Genomic DNA, 24,063 nt, shown 5'->3' with positions numbered 1-24,063 from the left:
GAATTATCATGTAGCGTTCTCTTCTCTTTCTAGACTATATAATTTTAAGGATTGTAGTCTTTCCCAGTAGTCTAGGTCCTTAACTTCTTCTATTCTAGCTGTAAAGGACCTTTGTACACTCTCTATTTGTGCAATATCCTTTTGATAGTGTGGGTACCATATCATATTGCAATATGATTCAAGTTGGACTAACTACGAACATATGTTTTATAAAGCATAATCATGTGTTCAGCTTTTCTTGTTTTGAAGTGCCGTAACAACATTCCCATTTTTGCTTTACATTTTGCCAACAGAATGGCTATTTGATCATTGCATAACATGTTCCTATTCATCATCACACCAAGGTCTTTAACTGCTTCCTTATTTGTGATTGTCTCATTATTAGGTCCCCTATATGCATATAGCTTTCCTTCTCTGTCTCCATAAATTATTGATTCAAATTTATCAGAGTTAAATACCTACTCCTTTTACCTCTGCCCAATCATATACTTTGTTAAGGTCTCTTTGTAGAGCGTTCCTATCTTCATCACAAGTAATTTCTCTACTTATTTTCTTGTGTCATCAGCGAAACTACTCACTACCGAATCCTTAACATTACTGTCTATGTCTTCAATCATAATAAACAAACAATATTGCAGCTAGCACCGTACCTTGTGGCACACCGGATATTACCTTGGTTTCATCCGATTTCTCATCGTTTGCAATAACTATCTGTTTTGTGTTGTGTAAAAATTCTTTTAACCATCTTCCTACTTTATCTACGATATTGTGTTTTCTAATTTTCTTTGCTAATATATTATGGTCTACTTTGTCAAAAGCTTTTGCAAAGTCTAGATAAACCACATCTGTTTCATTTCCGCTTTTCATATTTTTGAATATGTTCTCACGGTGGACTAACAGTTGGGTTTGTGTACTTTTTCCGGGTACGAAACCGTGTTGTCCTATATTAAACAAATTATTTTTTATTAAATGTTTCATAATATTTTTCTTCATTACCCTTTCATACACTTTCATATGTGATGTTAGACTCACAGGCCTATAATTACTTGCCTCTAGTCTTGATCCACTTTTGAAAGTAGGGGTGATATATGCTAATTTGTGCTCATCATAAATCTTGCCTGTATCTACACTTTGTCTTAATAATATTGCAAGTGGCTTTGCGATAGAATGAACTACTTTCTTTAACAAAATAGCAGGGACTCCATCCGGCCCTGCAGCAGCTCCATTTTTAATTTCATTAATTGCCTGCACAATATCAGCTTCATTAATTTCTATGTCAGCTAAATATTCACTATTTTCGTCCCTTACTTCTATATCATTATCTTCATTATCTATTCTAGGGTGAATTCTCTCTTATCTGTTCTGCCAGTATGTTGCAAATTTCCTTTTTTTCATTCGTTAATCTCCCTTCAATTCTCAGAGGGCCTATTTCTATTCTTCTTTTATTCATCTTCTTCGCATATGAGTATAATAGTTTGGGGTTTTGCTTGATATTTAATAGGGTTTTTTCTTCCAAGTCCCGTTTTTCATTTTCTTTTGATTGTATAATCTTTTGTTCTGCATTTTCTATCTTACTTTTTAGTTCTATAACTTTCCATGCATTTTTTTCTTTTGCAAGACCTTTTTTCCACTTTCTGATTTTCTGGAACAAAATCCTTCTGTCTCTTGGTATGCATGAATGAGAGAGAGAGAGAGAGTACCGTATTCTACTTCAAATTTATGGAAAAAAAAGTTGGATCTCTCAGACATTCGATATTTGATTTATGAGAGAGAGAGAGAGAGAGAGAGAGAGAGAGAGAGAGAGAGAGAGAGAGAGAGTACCGTATTCTTCTTCAAATTCTTGAGAGTACCATATTCTACTTCAAGTTTTATGGGAAAAAGATGGATCTACTCAGACATTCGGTATTTGATTACTGAGAGAGAGAGAGAGAGAGAGAGAGAGAGAGAGAGAGAGAGAGTCGAAAGAGGAGAGAAGAGGAGAGGAGAGAGGAGTGAAATTGTAAGTATTTCATATCTAAGTATTTAAATTAAGACCAATCCCTTGGAATGTAATAAAAGGAAATATGGCCATGCCTTAGTCCCTTAGCCACAAGCATCTTTGATAATTTCCCGGAGTATTCTTTTAGATCACATTCAGTTCTTCTCTGATAGATTATGATGAGTTAAAAGGCGTTACAAATACAAGGATCTCTGCAAGAAATATGCTGACAGACTTCCTTTGATATTGTTCGGACTTGGTCCTGCTTATGTTTGAAATTCCACAAAATGTAGACAGGGAGTGTTCTACGTTGCACTTGTAAAACCTCCTTGATGTTGTCATGGCTACAACTCTCTGTCTGTGATTATCTTAAAAGAATAACTGTTCATTTTAATTTTATTTATTTATCTTGAGAAGCTGCAGTAAATTCTTCAGGAAAGATCGAAAAACATTTCATCGAGTTCTCTCGAAGGCCGACGACTGTTAAAGATTTATACAAGGAAAAATATTTTACAATATTCTTAGAGATATATTGACTATTGTTCCGTAAATAGCTTTTATCTTTGAAGTAGTGTAGGTGAAAGTTGAAGCAGTGTTTTTTATTCGGCTTTTAATGTGTGAGTGCGTGCGTGCTTGTACTCGCCTCTTATTATAAGCTGAACGCCCTTAGCATCCTTGCTGACCAAGCAAGGCGACCCATTTGTGAATGAGGTAGTACTTGCAGTTAGTCGACTGGTGTGCCGCAATCAGGGTGGGCAGGCATGGGGCTAGCAACCCCATGTGAAAACTATTTCTGTCATGTGGAGAAATTCAGAGATAATTTAGCCTTAGTTGGATTGGCTACGGAATCTATCTCTCTCTCTCTTTATGATATATATAATATATATATATATATATATATATTCTTATATATAATATATATATATATATCTATATATATATATATATATATTTATATATATATATTTATATAGTATGTTTTGGGGTGAGGTTGCTAAACTCCCTTTTCTGCTCCATGCGTTTAAAAGACTTAAGTGCGGACGTTTCTTGCCATCTGGAAGGTTACTCATCCACGTTCTTACCAGACTCGGCGGTGTAGCGAACGTTTTACTGCCTTGTGTGTTTGCATATATAAATGTTCATACAGAAGAGTTCATGAATTTAATATTTAAAACCTTAAGCCACGTAAACGAAAAGCGACTCGAATTTGACCAACAAAACGGGAATCACGTTGAGCGGTCTCATCCATTAAGGCAACGAGATTCTTCGAGATTCTTACAAAGGAAATGATGTATTAGAGTAATACGGACTTTCAAAAAGTGACATTTTTGTGCCTGCAGGCTGCTGAATGATGTACAAGTAGATTGAGTCAAAAAGAATGAGGAGGTAAGAGAAAACTACCCAGCGAAGACAGACATATCTAATTGAAGTGCAGCTGACGACGTGTGAAACTGATTGTTATCTTTGAACGTGAGCCTGTACTGTTCGTTCCTTGTACATGACTCGATGTGAATCAAAGCATTAAGGAGAAACCAATCGTTAGTGCCTCTTAAGAAGTAGTCATCAACGATGGAACTATTGTCGTTCGAGAATTTAAAGTGTCATATGTAAATGGAAGTATAAATTCATAGCTATTCACGCCAAGGAAAGTATTAGCCGACTTCCACCACTCTCCCCCCGACAACCCAAATCCTCCGTGAATGGTGGACTGGTGACAAACCAACGTCTTACAAAAGGATTTGGTCTTGATAACCGGTTGCCTTTCGTGCTCGAGACTTCCTGATTTGCACAGAACAGCCGAAGGGTCAATGCAGTAGTGTCTGTATATAGTGAAGCATTTCATGAGAATTGTGCTGTAAGTACAATTGCTTGGAAACGTGTAGGTAAAGCTAGTTGAGTTTATATATATATATATATATATATATATATATATATATATATATATATATATATGTATATGATATATATATATATATATATATATATATATATATATATATATATATATATATATATATATATATATATATATATATATAGAGGGTGAACCAAAAGTAGGTGGACAGTAGATAATAACATCCATTCTGAGATTACATATACAGTTATATTAACTAATACAATTAAATTTTAATAAACTATTATTTCGTTTACAATTAAATTTTACGGTATACAATAATATAGTTCAAAGGCACTGAAAACTTTATTGATGCAGGTGCTCAGACTGCTTTCCATGACAATTGACACAACTCTGAAGTCCACCATTCACGCTTCGACAAACATTATTGCACAAGTCTCTGTGTCTATTCATTTCTTCAGTCGGTATTTAAATTATTTGCCATCATGGGTTATCAGAAAAGAACAGAATATAAAATTTCAATTAATTTAGTTATAAAATTTTATATAGCACAAACGCTACAGTTATAATAAACACCATCGTTATAGTATAACCTTAACACAAACCCTATTCCATCTACTTTTTGTTCATATATGCGTGTGTGTGTGGTTGTAAAAGAGAGAGAGAGAGAGAGAGGCAGAGTGAGACACTGTATTACTCTGGCTCAGTGGGCAAGCAAAAAAAAACAAAAACAAAGTGTAAATATGGAGAAAGATTATTTGACGCTGGCTTGGCAGGTGTAAATGAGGGAATATAAACAGACAAGAAAGTAAATACACGCAAAATAAGACAACATAGGGAGAGAAATAACGACGAGAGAGAGAGGGGGGTGGGGTGGTGTTGGGGGGCAAAACGGCGACTCTGGAAAAATCATGCAGTAGTCGTACACGATTCCCCTGGATTTTCATGACTACCACTGGAACTGGAGACACGAAGCTTATTATCTCTCCCGTGCAGTTCCCTCACGCAATTTATACCTCTCTCTCTCTCTCTCTCTCTCTCTCTCTCTCTCTCTCTCTCTCTCTCTCCTCCTCCGTGTCTGTCTTATTGTGGGAAATCGGGATCTGTGTGGTTCTTACTTTTTGTCTCAGGATGTTTTTTTATGTTTATTTTATTTTGTTAGTTTTTAGTTTTCTGTAAAATAGAACTATTAAGATGACTTTGACAGTCTGTCCGCCCTCAGATCTTTAAAATTACTGAGGCTAGAGGGCTGCAATTTGGTTGGTTGATCATCCGCATTCATTCATCAACCATACCAAATTGCAGCCCTCTAACCTCAGTAGTTTTTATTTGATTTAAGGTTAAATTTAGCTATGATTGTGCGGCTGGCAACGCTATAAACCTAGGCTTGGCTGAAATTCAGGGGCCGCGGCTAAACAGAGACCACCGTAAGATAGATTTATTTTCAATGACCTTGAATATACGCTGAACAGAAAACTCGTTTGCTCTTCGGCACATCTTTTACTTGTTATATTTTTGGTTCCGCTGGAGAAGTTATAAATGTCTTGTAAGATTATGAGTTCATGTATGTATCCTATATTGCTATTTTTGTTTGTCACACGGACACACGTACGCGCAAAGATATGCACACACACATATGCGTGTGTGTGTGTGTGTGTTGATTAATTAAATAATAAGCGTTATGATCTCTTCAGTGTTATTCTTGTTTTTTCCACAACAGCTATTAATATGAAAGAATAAGCTTGTTGTGTGGAGAGAGAGAGAGAGAGAGAGAGAGAGAGAGAGAGAGAGAGAGAATTTTCGAGTTAATTATGTTGTGAAAGTAATGGGCAAATCTGTGCACTGACAGGAAGTTGCTAGTTAGTGTTTTTGCTCTCTCTCTCTCTCTCTCTCTCTCTCTCTCTCTCTCTCTCTCTCTCTATGTGCAAGGTTTGTTATTTACAACCAATAGCCCCCATTCCCAGAGTAATTATCCCCAAAAGCAATCCATTAAAAAAAAAGTTTAAAATTTACGGCCAAATGAAGGTACATGTTAATCTATTATATCACTTACGCTTCTTAAAGGAAGCTCTAATGCTATGTCTGCATTATTATATTGTTATTATATCCATCGAGATACCCAGGGCATCTTTAGGGCCGAACGGGGTAGTGGCTTTGTTCGTCTCGCAGACCCAGAGCAATATTTACTTGGGAATGGTCAGTTTGGGGTACAAGGTAGTTTTTTTTTTCTTTTCTTTTTTTGATAACGATGATAGGTGTTGAACGTATATCCGTCCGCTCTGCACAAATGTTGAACTTGGAGCGTTCATTTGGGAGTATTGCCACCACATGGGTTAAGTTCATTGGTGTTATTTCTGTATTTTTCTCTATTAAAGTGTTTTGCATTTTCCCGGAATCGCTGGATGTTATTTTTGTCCAGGTACCGCTACAACAACAACAAGAATAATAATAATAATAATAATAATAATAATAATAATAATAATAATAATAATAATAATAATAATAATAATAATTTAATTATATGCATCTTCACTCATACAAATCTTGTTTTTTGACTTTCTTCGAATTCGCAATTTATGCATTTCTGTCGTTTGGGGATTTCTATTATTTTCAACAGAGGTCTATTTATATATTTAAATTTTAGCATAAATTATGTAAATCTAGGAAGACATCATTTGAAAATGTCTGAATTAGTCTCTGAAAGGCAATGTACCCAAGCACTCTTATACACATTTGTAATCGTTCTATTGTTCTAAAACTGCTCCATTTTTATTAATACTGTTATTATAATCGCGATCGTGCTATATTTATAAGTGGGAACCGCGAATCATATTTTTCCACTGTCAATTAAATCTCATAATTTTCTCCTCACGCTCGAAGTAGGATGTGGTCGGTTTTCGTTGTGTATGTTAACCGGAGCTTTTGGAATAACGTACAATTATCTTTAATCTTTTCTTTCCCTCATTAAATCATCTACAATCATTCGCTAAGGTCAATTACTTCGCCATTGCCGAAGAGGGAATATTTACTTCAGTTGATCGTAACAATGATATTTTTGCGGGGCTTAAAAGAGTAGCCTAGGCTTAAAAGAAAACGAATTATTGTTGGTTCATGCGGGAGGTATGGGAGAAAAAGACTATATTGTTATATCCAAGGAGGAAAAGAAGCAGTTAGAGAATTCCACAGCTTACTGCAGCCTGTCGTAATGATATATTAATGAGGCCGTCGGGAAGAGTAGCCTTTTTGAAGACTAGGATTATGTTTGGTTCATTTGGATCCATAGTCCGTTATCGTAACAGTGGTAGGGAAGTCAATGAACAGATTAATGAACAGTTTATCTTCAAGATTGCTATACAGGATGCTATGCTCCGAAGGATATTTGCTTTGCCAGAGTGAATAGCGTTATTGTTTTTGCAGCTTTCATTCGTTGCTCAACTGTTGTTTGGAGGGTTCTAACCTTTATTTAGCTTTGTTGTTCTAAAGCTGTTTGATATGGTCGAAATGGTAGCACTCGTTGGTAGGTACAATAAAATGGTAGGATAGATACGTGTTTTTATCAGTGTTGAGTGAACACGGGTGAATTAGCCATACACATTTCTTTTAGACTAGAGTAATATATTTTTTTTCTTTGGTATTTTGTTTTAACTTGCAGGATATAAGAGAAAGATCTTTCTTAATTTTTCTCATTGCAGTTTACTGTAATTCATTTCCACTACTCAGAGTATTTCTTCCTCAGTTCCGTTCATTTGATATTTATCCAGTTTCCTCTCCAGTGAACGCCTCCTTTACTCACAATCACCCCCATCCACACCACTTGAAATTTCCTCTGTCTTCAGAAGGAGGGGGGTGGTGAAGACGAAATAGTACACATAAGCAAAGGCAGGAGAAGAAAGCAAAAAGCCCAAAGCCATTAAACAACACACACACTTCTCTTCAAGCTGCAAACACAGACAGCAAACAGTCTGCAAGCGGACAAATAGTCTCACATGTGCCGGACGGACGCTCGCTGTATGTTTGCCTTGGAAAGTGGCTGACAATTGACCTCTCGGACCATTCGACGAACGTGTTGATTTGCTCTGTGAACGGCGCCGCGTCGAGAAGGCCAACTGTAAGGCGCTTCTTTCTGATGCAAGAGTCGTTATCGTTATGACCGCCACTTTGCCGATAAAGAATTGCAGGAAATTTGTGATTAGATGGACAGAATATTACCAGCAGTTTGGCATTTTTATGAACGGGAGAGGGTAAATGGAAGGTACAAAGCACAGGAAAAGGAGTTGTGATATATTAGTGGAACAGGGATATAACGAAGTATTCCAATAGGAGTGTGACCAGGTTAAGATTCAATATGACAGGATAGGGAAAAATAATGTATCGAGATACCAAATTGGGAATGCTAGAAAAAAGTGAAATGGCTAGTGAAAGAGTGGACTGAGGCTTTGACAAGATCTTGAAGTCAATTTTCGGTGAGGAAGTTTTCTACGATCAGTTTTTTGATAATATTCGTTTGCACTGAGTTTTATTTTGGCTCCAATTGAATTGTAGTATAGGTTACTTGGTGCAGTTGTGGAGTCTTCCGACCTCTAAATGTTTAAGCGATGAGCAAATTTCATTATGCTTTCTGCTGACGTCTACTGAATTCAGGTGTATCGGTTTTATTCAATGTTTTCAGTATTTATTTATCATGTTTTCCTATTACTTGTGTCTCTCTGAAGGTTGATTTCCCCTTGGAGCCTTCTTGAGTCTGTAGTCTGTTGGCTGACTGTCCAAAATAGTTTTCAACCGATGATTTCAAGAGAGAAAGAAAGAAAGCTCAAAGAAGTTTTCTGTCAATCGATTACTTTGCGTTTTAATGCGCTGCTCAGTGACGAAGATGTTTGTATGATTTGTATGATAAGTTAACGAAGATTGATGCGTTGCATACGCGACCTTTCGTTCCATTGTGATACTGGATATTCGATGCTCTTCGAACGTTTATTTGCACGCATGCGTAGTTTGATGTTTGAGGGAATACTTTGATAGTGTTTATGATGTGGTTTGACTGGGCTTTGGTTGCACTGTCTTGCAGTGTTTGTGTACATGCGCTCACGCCAAACATGTACTTGTAAGTTATATATATATCATTATATATCATATATATATATAGATATCTATTATATATATATATATGTATATATAGTACTGGTAACTTCTTAGGCAACGAAGATATAGTAATTCAGTTGTATTCCACATAGGAAAATGAAAAAAGGTATATCTCAGAAAATGCCAACAGTTTCGTCCTCCAATGGACCTCTTCTTGGAACGTTTATTAAGGAAAGATCTTTCCTTAATAAACGTTCCAAGAAGAGGTCCATTGGAGGACGAAACTGTTGGGCATTTTCTGAGATATACCTTTTTTCATTTTCCTATGTGGAATACAACTGAATATATATATATATATATATATATATATATATATATATATATATATATATATATATATATATATATTTCTGTTTGTTTGTGTAATGTTTAGTTGCGTAATTATTTCACTTCATCTCTATGGTACATCTACACATGAATTTAATACGCATGAGTAGATAATTTAATACAGCTCTTATCATAGAGTGTATTTATTTTGTGAATCTTTAGTCTATAGAAAAATAAGTTTTTTATATTTTTCGAAGCCTTTGAAGATATGTGATTCCGTATTATTAGCTGTTGAATATCACGATAACTACAGGACAGGTTAGAAATCATTTCTCTGGAGGATGGAAGGATAAAATTATGTCGGATCTCTCTCTCTCTCTCTCTCTCATATGAAATAGTGCATGATCATGTTTTCTTTAAATAATACAAGAAAAATCATGCGTTCGTATAGTACTGGAATTAGATGGTTCTCGTTTTAAAGTTGTCAAACCTGACTGACAGCTTTTTTATTTTTCAAGTTGTTTGCTGTGACGACCTTCCTTTTTTTATTTATTCCGTTTGTTCTATAAATTTAATCGATTTTCCGATCCAGTGATAATACAGTTTATTCATGCATCTCTGCAAATCAGCTTAGTCGTTGGCACTTTTTGGTAAAATAGTTGTGATCATAAACACACACATATGGATCACTCTCTCTCTCTCTCTCTCTCTCTCTCTCTCTCTCTCTCTCTCTCTCTCTCTCTCTCTCTCTCTCTCTCTCGAGTCATAAATACAGCTCTTATCATAGAGTGTATTTATTTTGTGAATCTTTAGTCTATAGAAAAATAAGTTTTTTATATTTTTCGAAGCCTTTGAAGATATGTGATTCCGTATTATTAGCTGTTGAATATCACGATAACTACAGGACAGGTTAGAAATCATTTCTCTGGAGGATGGAAGGATAAAATTATGTCGGATCTCTCTCTCTCTCTCTCTCTCTCTCTCTCTCTCTCTCTCTCTCTCTCTCTCTCTCTCTCATATGAAATAGTGCATGATCATGTTTTCTTTAAATAATACAAGAAAAATCATGCGTTCGTATAGTACTGGAATTAGATGGTTCTCGTTTTAAAGTTGTCAAACCTGACTGACAGCTTTTTTTTTTATCAAGTTGTTTGCTGTGACGACCTTCCTTTTTTTATTTATTCCGTTTGTTCTATAAATTTAATCGATTTTCCGATCCAGTGATAATACAGTTTATTCATGCATCTCTGCAAATCAGCTTAGTCGTTGGCACTTTTTGGTAAAATAGTTGTGATCATAAACACACACATATGGATCACTCTCTCTCTCTCTCTCTCTCTCTCTCTCTCTCTCTCTCTCTCTCGAGTATATTGTATATATATAATATTATATATATATATATATAATATATGATATATATATATATATCATATATATATATATATATATATATATATATATATTATATCATATATATATATATATATATAGATATATATATATATATATATATATATATATATATCTATGTATGTGTGTTGTGAGCTTGTGTGTGTGTTTGCGTTAGTATTTGTGTGTGTGATAATGAAAAGGGATCTCTGTGCAGTAACATGTACCCTTTTTCTTATTGTGCTGTCTACCATTGTTCCCATTTTTAATGTAATACCTCCTCCATTTATTTATGGGTAAATAGCTGAAAATGTGGGTAGATATATTTGGTGTTGATCGTGGAAATCCCTTGAATCCATAGCTTAACCAACTACCTGCTCCAAGGTCACAGGTACTCATGTTTTAAAGTCATCTCTTGGCGGGCTGCACTTTTTGTTTTGTTATTATTACATGATAATAAAAGCTGTTATAATTTGTACTTCTTTTGGTCATACGTTTGTGTTAACAATATATAGGCATCCGTATATCACTGCCATCCTTCTTAATTTCAAGTGATGGCACTCAGTTAACCGCTGATTTCTTTTCGTTTCTTTCCAACTTCAAGGGACTTCTTAGAAACCCACAGGAGTTGCTTTCCAACCGGATTCTAGCCATCGAGGTTGCTTTATTTAGCTGGTGATAAGATTTTATTACATGTACTCCACCATTCACACCTAACGCACTCTCTCTCTCTCTCTCTCTCTCTCTCTCTCTCTCTCTCTCTCTCTCTCATTGTTTACTCCACCCAACGCTCCCTTCCCCTTCCTCCTCCTTCCTTGTCTCCTGTCCGCTGCATCTATCTCCCACCTGTTTATCCTCTTGCTCAGCCATCCCCCTCCATTCCGGACACCTACCCTCCTCCCCGTGGTGGAACCCCGGCTGCGTTCCGTTGCATAGCCAGGAAAATGTTGAAGTAAAAACCATTATTTATGTGTATTTCATTTATTATTTAATATAATAATATATAGTTAATTAAAAGCCTTTGGAGGGAAGTTATGGACCCATGGCGTTTTCGACCTTCGATATCTCGTTGGAAATAAGTCAGAAGATCAGGTATTGAGGTTCCGAAGGCGATCACGAGAGGCGTTTTCCGCCTCGCGTTGAACGGGGTGAAACGTCTCTGCTCCTTGTTGGTATTCAGTGGGTGTACCATCGCCGACCTTGTCCCTCCGCGCGTACCATTCAACCGGCCAATTCTTGACTTATAAGGTTAATATATACCCCGGTGTTTTTTTTTTTTTCCTATTCTTTTTTCTTCTTTTTGCTTGTTTGGGCAGTCTGCACAGGTAAATTGGCCTAGTTGATTTACACGCGGAAATTCAGGTGACTCGGCCAGCAGGTGAGTTATGGACTTTAAAAGGTATGGAGACGGGAAAGGGCGCGAGGGATTTTAATTAAAGTTTTCGTTTTCTCTTTAACTTCTTTCGAAGTTTTTGTTTGCTGATTTTGAGGGAGTCCCCTCGAGTTTAAGGCAAGGAGGGGGGTGGGCATGTTCGCGTTGTCGTAGTGGGTCTTATTGGTAGTAGGAGGAGGAGGAAAAGGAGGAGGGAAGCTCACCATCATCATCATCATGGAAGAGGACCAACATTTTGGGTGGTTCATTTGGAGGAGGAGGAAAAGGAGGTGAAGGAGGATGAGGAGGAGGATGAGGAAAAGTAAGTGAAGGAGTATGAGGAGGAGGAAAAGAAGCTGAAGGAGGATGAGGAGAAGGAGGAGGGAAGGTCACCATCATCTTCGTGGAAGAAGACTTGCATTTTGGCTGGCGCACTGGGGGGAGGAGGGGGGAGGAAAAAGAATAGGAGGTTGGAGGAAGAGAGGAGGAGGAGGAGGAGGAGGAGGAGGAGGGAAGGTCACCATCATCGTCGTGGAAGAGGACCTACATTTTGACTGGCTCATTTGAGGTGGGCGTTGCTAATATCTAGAGGTCATGTGAAAGCGCCTTTTTTCGTTCTTGGGAGCCAATTGCCAGGGAAAATTGAGCGGAGATGCAAGAGACGCAGAATTGGGTAACCAAGATGATGATGCTGATGATGGTGGTGGTGACGATGGAGATGAAGAGATGGAGAGCGAATGGAGTAGATGAAGAGAAAGATTAATGAAGGTTAGAGACTGGATGCATACGATGGATTTAAAGAGATGGAAACCAGTGTTGGAGATAAGATGTGGAAACGGAATATCGATAAACGAAGGGTAGAAGAGATTAGAGGTAGAACCAAATGATGGAGACTCAAGGATGAAGATAGATGGAAAAAGAATAATGGGGATGAAATAATTAAAACAAAATACTGGACTTAAAAAATGCAGAGATGGAAAGATGGAGACGGAACAGTTATGGAAAATAAGTTAGAATCTTGAAGCAGAGAAAAAGAAGGAAAATGATGTAGATGGAAATATGAATTTTTTCCCATTTTTTAGTAAGTCTTAAATTGTAACTTTATCCTTACCTCTATTCAATATCCTAGCCCATGTTACCCCTCGATTTTGGAGGTCAGTCCTGTATTGTGCGACTCCCAGAGAGTGACTGGATTTAATCTCTCTCTCTCTCTCTCTCTCTCTCTCTCTCTCTCTCTCTCTCTCTCTCGTAATTGGCTTATGTTGCATAGTGAGAAAATAAATAAGTGGCAATTCTCTCTCTCTCTATCTCTCTCTCGTAATGGGCTGATGTTGCACAGTGTGAAAATAAATAAGTGGCAATTTTCTCTCTCTCTCTCTCTCTCTCTCTCTCTCTCTCTCTCTCTCTCTCTCTCTCTCTCGTAAAGGTCTATTTTGGATATTGGGATAAAATAAAGAAGTGGGAATCTCTCTCTCTCTCTCTCTCTCTCTCTCTCTCTCTCTCTCTCTCTCTCTCAAAGGTGTTTGTCAAAGGACTTGTCATTCAGCGTTTAGTTAGCTGACCGAACCAGTTCATTAACTTGTACAGTTATAAATTCTCGTGTATGTCTGGGTTGGCTGATGAAGGCCGGATAAGGGCAGTGTTGTTGTTGCTCTGAGGTAATGAAGTGTCACGAAAAATATTTGCTGGTCCCAGAATAAATAGAAATGTTGTGATAGTAAATGATGTTATTTTTCATAATTGCTGTTTTCGTATTTAGATCTAGCCCAGAAAAACCTGAGCATTAGACATTAAAAGGGGAAAAAATTCAGTTCAAGAAAATATCTGTCATGCAAATTTCAAGAAGTTTTTGGAGAGAGAGAGAGAGAGAGAGAGAGAGAGAGAGAGAGAGAGAGAGAGAGAGAGAGAGAGAGCTTTCTAACACTATGCTGTAGGATTAAACAATAGCACAATATTTGTGAGCCTGGAGGTGGGTAGTGCAGTCAGTGCACCTTAAGTGGTGCACTGTAGGCATTACCAAAGGATGTTTGCAGATTCCGTTCAGCCCCTTGATGTATCCACTTTTCTAGCCCTTTTATTTACCTCCATTCCGCCATCCATTCTTCAGTGTTGTAGTCCAATCCTTTTAACTATTACATTGTTTTTCCTTAATTTTTTTTCCAACTGTGGGCTTGCCTCCAAGTTCCACCTTTAGATCCTTGCAGTTCATCTCCTTTACTTCCTGTATCTCTTGGTCTAATTGTCCAACCACTCATACTCCATCTTTTCAGTATCTGAAGCGCTAATTGCTTTAATGTGCCCCAGTACTCGGCTTGAAAGCCCAAATTACCTAAAATCAAATATTTACTTTTGAAGTACTTTTGTATTGCCCATTATTTACATTTTTTTCTCATTGTCTTGAATGCTCATGGGGCCATAAGAATAACCATATCATCTAGATTCTGCAAATGGTACTGCACAAAATTCTTTGTTCTGGGACGGAAGGATTACTTGGTAGATGATATATGATTATTTTTGGTCTTTAAAACGATAAAATTGACCAAGTTTATTTTTGGGATACCAGGGGAGCTTTTTGTAGTCATCTGATTAATCTAGTAATCAAGCTGTCGTTGGAGCGCCTCAGTGGCGTGATCGGTATGGTCTTGACCTTCCACCTCGGTGGCCGCGAGTTCGATTCTCGGGCATTTTTGAGGTGTTAGAGATGTGTATTTCTGGTGATAGAAGTTCACTCTCGACCTGGTTCGGAAGTCACGTAAAGCCGTTGGTCCCGTTGCTGACTAACCACTGGTTCCTACGTTAAAACACCATATAAACAAACAAACAAACAATTATGCTGGCGTTGCGTTGAGTAAATGTTATTCGTGAATGTAGAGCTAAGTGCTGATGTCACTACTGTGTTTCAGTTTTAGAAGAGTCTTGCCCGAAATAGTTTGGCCTTTCTGAACAGACTGGAGAAATATTCTGAGATTCGGCTTTGAAATTCCTTACGGTTCCCCTCGAAAGTTTCCGAAAGGTTAATCATTTGTATATTTACTCTTCGTTCCCTTTTTGCTAGAATATAAGATTGGAAATATGAAATAGATTTTTTCAATATGGCCAATACCAAGTGGTCATAAAAAATTGGTCGCTAAAATTGCTAAGGGTCTGATCATTCATTTTTCATCTGATGTATTTCAGTTTCTTTTCCTCTCAATTAGAGCAGCTGACCTTTCTTATTTAGTCGGACTGTTATATCCCACGCTGCTTAAATGTTTTATACCCCAAGTTAATGATAAGGGGTCTCTGAAGACACTTCTACTCCAATTCCTCTCGAAGGGGAACCAGGGGAGCAAAATCGTGATTTATTTTCCCCAACAGCACTGGTAAGGAAGTACTAACATCAAGGCTCCCGTTCAAGAGTATTGCCTTTTTTTTGTGCGTGTGTTAGGTCGAGACAGATAAAAAGAAAGAGAGAGCAGTAGAGAGAGTGAAAGGAGCATTATGGGCTGCGAAAAGGCCAAAGTGATATAGAAGAACAAGCTTCTTGTCATCCGATCCTGCCAGTTATTGCTTGTGGTTTTCATCGCCCTGAAGGAGGAGGGTGAGGTGGTAGTAGCCAACTTCCATCTCCTCCTCCTCCTCCTCCCCTCCCTCCTCCTCCTCCTCCTTCCTTCTTTATTCCCCTTCCACCTTTTTCAAGTTTTGCATCCCTGGCAACCATCTCAACCAGATCTCTCACGATTCCCTCTGTGCTGCAAAGGACCACCTTTTTGCTCCAGTGTCTAGTTTTTCTTTTCAGATGGAAGAATTTTGGGGAACTTTTTTTTTTGGGAATGTCGCTTTGATGTTCACTTTCTACAGTTACAAACAACAGTTGTTCCTCTTTTGTTTTTTATGCTTGTGGAAAGCCATTTGTTGTTGCTACAGAAGTATTGGACAATTTTTCAATGATTTCATGTTAGTTATCAGCTTTCGTTCGTCTTGGATATCCATTATAGCAATTTTCTAATGATAATGATATGTTTCTCTCCTTTTTCCTTTGAAATGTATGAATATCCCATGCTCTGAGAAGAGAAGAAGTGAGCAAGAGCAAGTAAACGATTGGAAAAGTCGGAGTTAAATATTTTATATTTACATTTCACCTGGGGATTGTTCTTACAATGACAAAGGTCTTTAGGATTGCCAATTTTGAGCATATTTAAGTCAGTTTTTATGAAAGTAAAGTAAAGAAAAGAAATTAGTAAGAGTTTTTCCGCCTTTTGAATGACTTAAAGTTTTAGGAAATGGGGAATTGTAATTCCTAAGACTGAAAATCCTTTTCTTATTTTTTTCCAGGTGAGGTATACTGGACGTCTTCTGTTTCTGTTCAAGTCTGGAAAAAGCAGGTGAGCTTTCTATATAAGTAATGGCAGGGCTTCATCCTTTTCGTGTATTTGTATAAAATATGTAAATTTCTGTATTTACAGACTTCTCAAAGTAAAGATATTCTCAGTTGTGATAAACTTCTTAAAATGCTAAATTTGATGAAACATTGCTCAGGGAAACCTGGGAAAGTATAAAGGGATATAACTGGATATAACTGTTCAGAAGGATGAACAAATAAACAGTGATGAATACGACACAAATAGATTCACAGGAAAACAGAGAATGTAATACAAAGTAAGGTTAAAATCCACGGAGATTAAAAGATTAACGCTCAGAGTAGGAAGACCATTCTGCAGTTGGATAGTAAAAGGAATGGAAGACTTGTGGTATGGGACAGTATTATGTAGTGGTACCTCAACAGAATTTTAATGATTACTCGTCTTGGCCGGGCATTAGAATTACTTAATTTCTTTCTTCATCAGGCATTTTGAAACCTTGTGGAAATCGAAAAGTCAAAAGGGCATTTTGTTTATATATATGGTATATATATATATATGTATGTATATATATATTATGTGTTAAAGGAAGAACACTGAGTATGCAACGACAATTTTTATTATAATTCCAATTGATTAATATTGTTATCACATTTACTATTATTACTAGTTTTGTTTTCCCATTCTTTTACCTCTCTAATAAAGCGAGGCATCTAAACCCTGAACTCTCTCTCTCTCTCTCTCTCCTCTCTCTCTCCAACCCCCTTGCGCCTTCCGTTGTAAAGCGATACCAACTGCAAATACACTTTATGATTGCCTGTGAATGAGTTTACTGTGCCATCCTGGGCTGGCTACGTTTCCTGGCTCCCCTAATAACCTCTCTCTCTCTCTCTCTCTCTCTCTCTCTCTCTCTCTCTCTCTCTCTCTCTCATATGTATATATATATATTAATATGTGTGTGTTTGTGCGTGTTATATATGTACATATTATATACTTACCTCTATAATATATATATATTATATATATATATTATATATATATATATTATATATATATATATAAGTATATGTATATATACATGAAATTCGTTGCGAGTTCTCCACCTTTATTTTGTCTCTTTTCATGGTATCTCATGTCGCATAGTTTTCGAATACCATTACCTTTTAAATCTAGCTTATCAAGACGAAGCCATATGCTGCCACCATTCCCAGCGACGTATTGACCCTTCTGATAAGGGGCACATAGTTCAGACCAAAGTTCAGACAACACAAGGAACATTGAACCTGCCCCGGCGTGTTAGCAACCGGTGCACACATATAGCCCCCATCTACCCAACCAAGCCAATCACCAGGAGCAGTAGCAGCAACAGCAGAGCTGCAGCAGCTGGGCACCGTTTGTTTCCGCTTGTTCGCCATATGGGTATCGGCCCATTTCCTTCGTGCCCAGTGGGTCTTGCTGATTTCTTCGCTTTTTTGTTTTTCTTTTTTTTTCCTAACAGCTCTCCCCCAATTTTGGCCAGCTTTCACTTGGCTGGCTGCTTCTGCCGTTCGGTTCTACCGGGTATTTAATGAGGTCCTTACCCTTCCTGCCATATTTTTCGCCTCCGGTCAAGGAAATTTTGGGCAGTGCGAACGGCGAGCGGTTGGTGGGTGAGACATTTCTCAAGGTTTTTGCAGGACCCGCTCCTGGCTGGGTCATGGATTTTTAAAACTGCGTTTTGACTCGGTCCGTTTTAGTTGGCTGCTTTCTCTTTCTTAGGTTATTTTTCGAATTTTAATGTCTATTTATATACTTTTCCTGCTTATTACGTTTGTGTTTATTGCTTCAATTTACTCTAGATTAAAAATGAAGAGGAATGTCATTGCATTGGCAGATTATGATGACTTTTGTCTTTTTCAAGGCATTTTTTTTGGCCCTCTTCCATTTTATTCCGTTTCATGCTAACAGTTGCATGTCAGAATCACCTGTAATGCAACAGATCCTTTTAGAGTTTGATGTTCGTTTGCCCTGGCCTTTCATGTTTATACGCATTCATTGAGCTTGATGGATATATTAAACTTTTCAGTTTAATATTTTGTAAAAAAAAAATGTTTTAGAATATGATCAGTCCCTCACGTACGTTAGCTTTTAAGAGTAAAATATCTTTATGATTCACATTAACTAGTGTAGGCGTAAGTATGATGTGCGATTATTATATTGATGTGTACAGAACAGAAGTACTTTATTTGAAACTTCCAATTTGAATTTTTTTTTCTTTAATTGTTCTTTTTCTTAATGGCTTTAAATGAATGGTTAGATGTCAGATGTTTTATGTACAGCCTCGTTGTTCGGTGGTGGTTTTAAAGTAATACTTAGTTGTTTTTTTCTTAATTTGGTAAATTTTTCGCCATGAAATTTAACCCGAAGTTTGTCAGTTTTGTCTGCATGTTTTATATATATATATATATATATATATATATATATATATATATATATATATATATATATATATATATATAATTTGTACATTGTTGTTTGTACCTTTGTTATACTGTTGTATTTATTTTATGTATGTTTCGACGTGTCATTTCATTTGTTTCCCGTTATGATGATGATGATTTCACTAGAATTTAACCTTACTAGTTATTAATTCTCTCGTATGTGAAGCCTCATGACTTAACTGTAAGCTCAATTTATTTGACGGTCGAATAACAGCAGTTCTATTATGACTGATTCTCTCTCTCTCCTCTCTAATTGGTGAAAACAGTTACGTCATAAGTGGTTAACGGTAGAGAGAGAGAGAGAGAGAGAGAGAGAGAGAGAGAGAGAGAGAGAGAGAGGCTCCAACAGCAACAGGGTACAGATGAATGCTATCGAGTCAAACGGAGTCAAGGGTCACGGGAGATGGTACTTTGAAGTTCATGATCTCACGAGAGAGAGAGAGAGAGAGAGAGAGAGAGAGAGAGAGAGAGAGAGAGAGAGAGACTCTTCCGGACTCTTCGTGGAGCTCCTGTAATTGCATATCTGTTACGTAGAGGTTTCTGCAGTATGTTTGAACTACCCATGTTATTTTCAGTTCTCGCTTCAGGCGTTCATTGCTTCTATTTTCATACATGTGTGTGTGTGTGTGTGAATTCTCTCTCTCTCTCTCTCTCTCTCTCTCTCTCTCTCTCTCTATGACGTTTTCAGGACTTGCTTTAGGCGTTCTATGCTTCTTATTTTCCTATGTATGTATGAGATTCTGCTCTCTCTCTCTGTAATATATATATATATATATATATATATATATATATATATATATAGGTAGATAGATAGATAGATAGTTGTGTGTGTGTTAGAATTACCCATGTAATTTTCAGTACTTGCCATAGGCGTTCTTTGCTTCTATTGTCCTATGTATGTATGTGATTCATCTCTCTCCTCTCTCTCTCTCTCTGATATGCAAGAGACTTATTGAGGAAGGCCATACATACATACATACATACAAACATATATATATATATATATATATATATATATATATATATATATATATATATATATATATCAGCAAGACTTATTGAGGAAGGCATACATACATACATATATATATATATATATAATATATTATATATATATATACATATATATATATAATATATATATCTATATATATATATATATATATATATATATATATATATATATATATATATATAGTGCTTCAGCATTCAATTATAAAGTGTCCAGAAGGAGTCCATGATACGAAATTTAAAAGGCCAAGTTTATTGCATACGATACGTTTCGCACATAACATCTCTGTGCATCATCAGTCTGTGAAGTAAACACAAAGACATATTATACACAATCATTTAAAATTACAAGGAATTCACAATTTTAAAGATAAAGTCTAAAAAAAGATAAATAAAAACAGTAAAAGAGCTGTAAATAAGAAGATAGACTGACTAAAAATACCAAACTGTCCATGATCAGAAGTGAAGATGGAATGAGTTAAAGTTGTTAGAGAGAAGCGACGACAACTATGCCAGGTACAAAGGTGATGAGGACAAATTACCGTTTAATGAGGGCACTAGGCTTTTAATGTATAACCGTTCCAGGGTTGTTAGTTGGTCAGGATGTTTAACATAATCAATTATTGTAAAGTGTTCTTTTTGAATTTCAGTTTTGCATATTACAGAGTGGTTTCTGATATTGGAAAATTCTGGTTGTTTTAACCTCTGATCTGTACGGAAGCTAAAGCCTAAATGGCTACAATATCTGACCCTCAGCAACCTCCGAGTCGATCCAATGTAAGAGCCCGGACATCCAGGGCATATATATATATATATATTATATATATATATATATATATATATATATATATATATATATATATATATAGTGTGAGTCTGTGAGTGATTACAGATGCATACGTAATGTATGAGTACATAGAAATCTGAAACTTTCAACTGCTTCGTAAGTGGCTTTGTAGGCGGTAGCAGTTCTGTGTAATATATGTTTATGCCTTAGATAATTATCTATATCCATTCAAAATTTGTTAGGATTCTCTCATAATAGTATAATTATTTAAAGAAACTCATCCTGAGAATTTGCCATTTTTCCCACTGATAATGTGGACTTTCTGTTCATTGGGGTTATTTACAAAATACACGTCTCTCTCTCTCTCTCTCTCTCTCTCTCTCTCTCTCTCTCTCTCTCTCTCTCTCTCTCCTTCCAAAAATTTTGTTATGACACCCGCGTCTTCGCGTTCATGTCAAATGGTGTTTTGTCTCGACTGTTGATATCCATTCTGCCTTTCGCCAAGCTCATAAATTAAACATGGGAACCTAAAATGAGATAATGTCGCCACATGATATTAATAATTTTCGTTGACCAAAACGAAGAGTTACCCAGAGAGAGAGAGAGAGAGAGAGAGAGAGAGAGAGAGAGAGAGAAATGGCTTTAGATAGGTGCAAGTTTCTTCAATGGAAGTTCGGTTGAGATAGAGGTGATGGTGGATAGGTCGTCTTTATGCAACTTTGTATAGATTAGCGTTTGGATTCATGAAGGTTTGAGTCGTTGTTTATTCCCTTTTCTAGGCTTTTATTTAATATTTATTTATTGATGAGTTTACTTTTAGTTGTTTGTTCTTATCTTGTCTTTTTTTTCTTTTTCTTTTACATGTAAGGGCGTTCTATTCTGTGGAAGCTATGTTTGTAAAGTTCAAGCTACTCTGTCTTGTTCCATATAACTCGTTGCTATGTAATAATACTATAATAATAATAGTAATTGTAAATATATTTAAAGATAAATCTGTAAATATATTTAAAGATAAATTGTAAATTGTAAATATATTTAAAGATAAATTGTAAATTGTAAATATATTTAAAGATAAATTGTAAATTGTAAATATATTTAAAAATAAATTGTAAATTGTAAATATATTTAAAGATAAATCTGTTCGGTTGAAAAGGGGAACCGAGGAGACTCCAGATTAAAAAGGGGAGCTGAACAGATCCCCGGAAGCTATCTGTACAGTTTTAACTTTAAATATATTTATAATTACATAACTGTGGATTTTTTTCTCCATTTTAAGACTCATGCTACTATGAGTATTTTTAATATAATAATAATAATAATAATAATGAATAAATAATAATAATATTGAAAATAATAAATAATAATAATAAATAATAATAATAATAACAATAATAATCAAGAAGAAAGTATCACTCATTGATGTTGCAATACCATGGGACACCAGAGTTAAGAGAAAGAAAAGGAAAAAATGGATAAATATCAAAACCTGAAGATAGAAATAAGAAGGATATGGGATATGCCAGTGGAAATTGTACCCATAATCATAGGAATACTAGGCACGATCCCAGGATCCCTGAAAATGAATCTGGAAAAACTAGAGGCTGAAATAGCTCCAGGACTCATGCAGAGGAGTGTGATCCCAGAAACGGCGCACATAGTAAGAAAAGTTATGGACTCCTATAGGAGGCAGGATGCAACCCGGAACCCCACTCTATAAATACTACCCAGTCGAATTGGAGGACTGTGATAGACCCCCCCAAAAATAAAAAAATAATAATAATAATAATAATACAATAGAATTACCATTTATATTGCCTTTGATTCCAAGCATTACTTTTTATTCGTAGAACTTTAGTTCTAAGTTTGATATGATCCGTATGCAGCAAGAAAAGAAACTGTGATTTGTAAGTATACTTCAGTTGATAATAATTTACGAAAAGTATTTACTTATTATAGATTTTGTTCTTCTGTCCTTCTGTTCTCATATCTGGATATCAGCAGCTTCCCAGGATCCCTTTCGTCTAAACAAAATATCTCCGAATGAATGTGTCCCTTCTTCCTCGACACTCTTAATTAGAACCAAATCCCCTCAATTATAATGACAGCCACCATGGAAAGATTTCCCACGAGGCTCATAATAACTGAGAACTTCTGTTATTGCTGTAGATCGTATTCTTTTAAAATCAGGGCGTGCTACTCACTCCACGGAATGTCGTCATTAATCATTTTCTGTTGAGGTGGCACGATGGCTCGTTCCCTTCACTGCGGAACTTTGGAGCAGCCTTGTGGTTTTGTTATGGATTTTCGTGCTCGCTTCTTGATTAAGAAAGATCGTTCTTTTGACATATTTTTTTTCTCTTGATTCGTTCATTATTGATTTGCTGTTTATTGGTGTATATTGTGGTTAGTTGATTTGCTTCTCTTAGTTGGTATTTTCTGTGATTTCTTGATCGACTTCTATTCTCTCTGTAGTTTGAACTTTGAACTTTTTCGCTTATGGGTATTCCGCTGTATGTGTGTGTAAGTGTGTGTGTTTTTACTTATTCAAAAGTATTTTGACCGCTTCTATAATTATAGCTTGTCTCTGTCTCTGCAGGCTGCTTTCCCTTTGAAGCCCTTTTGGGTTTATAGTCTGTTATTGGCTCTGTCCATAAGGGCTTTCAGATGAAGATTTAATCACAGAAATAAATACATAAATTAAGAGAGAAAGAAATAAAGAAAGAAATAAAGCTTGTCCCATTTGCAAGTGGAAACTGGACAATAACAAGATGATATTAGTGTTACCATTGTTAATATTTACATAGTATTTGCATAATAATAGTGATATTTAGTACTTGTCATTACTATTATAATTTTTAAATAATGATAATAATAATAATAAAATTAATTATTATTATTATTAGTATTTTTTTTTTTTTTTTTTTTTTTTTGCTCTATCACAGTCCTCCAATTCGACTGGGTGGTATTTATAGTGTGGGGTTCCGGGTTGCATCCTGCCTCCTTAGAGTCCATCACTTTTCTTACTATGTGTGCCGTTTCTAGGATACACTCTTCTGCATGAGGCCCGGAGCTACTTCAGCCTCTAGTTTTTCTAGATTCCTTTTCAAGGATCTTGGGATCGTGCCTAGTGCTCCTATGATTATGGGTACGATTTCCACTGGCATATCCCATATCCTTCTTATTTCTATTTTCAGATCTTGATACTTATCCATTTTTTTCCCTCTCTTTCTCTTCACTATTATCATTATTATTATTATTATTATTATTATTATTATTATTATTATTAATTATTAATTATTATTATTATTATTATTATTATTATTATTATTATTAATTTTTTTTTCATATGAAAAAAGCCCACAGAGGGCCATTGACTTGAAATTCAAGCTTCCAAACAATATGGTGTTCATGAACAGGGGCAAAGGGAAATGCAGAAAGAAGAGAG

At 36.0% G+C, this 24,063-nt stretch overlaps 1 protein-coding gene across 6 annotated transcripts in view; it reads left to right on the top strand.

Annotated features, from left to right (window-relative positions):
* The window catches only part of LOC135197946 (uncharacterized), a 503,607-nt gene that overhangs the window by 160,743 nt on the left and 318,801 nt on the right, over positions 1-24,063 (top strand). For 2 of the 6 annotated variants that reach the window (XM_064225230.1, XM_064225231.1), the window contains exon 2: positions 16,315-16,364. The exons of the other annotated variants lie outside the window; for them this stretch is intronic. The gene's annotated coding sequence lies outside the window, so the exon portion shown is untranslated. The remainder of the gene's footprint in view (positions 1-16,314; positions 16,365-24,063) is intronic. 6 annotated transcript variants of the gene reach the window in all.

This window comes from Macrobrachium nipponense, chromosome 21, assembly GCF_015104395.2.
Source record: "Macrobrachium nipponense isolate FS-2020 chromosome 21, ASM1510439v2, whole genome shotgun sequence".
Lineage (NCBI taxonomy): Eukaryota > Metazoa > Arthropoda > Malacostraca > Decapoda > Palaemonidae > Macrobrachium > Macrobrachium nipponense.
This window is presented reverse-complemented; position numbering and strand designations above follow the sequence as displayed.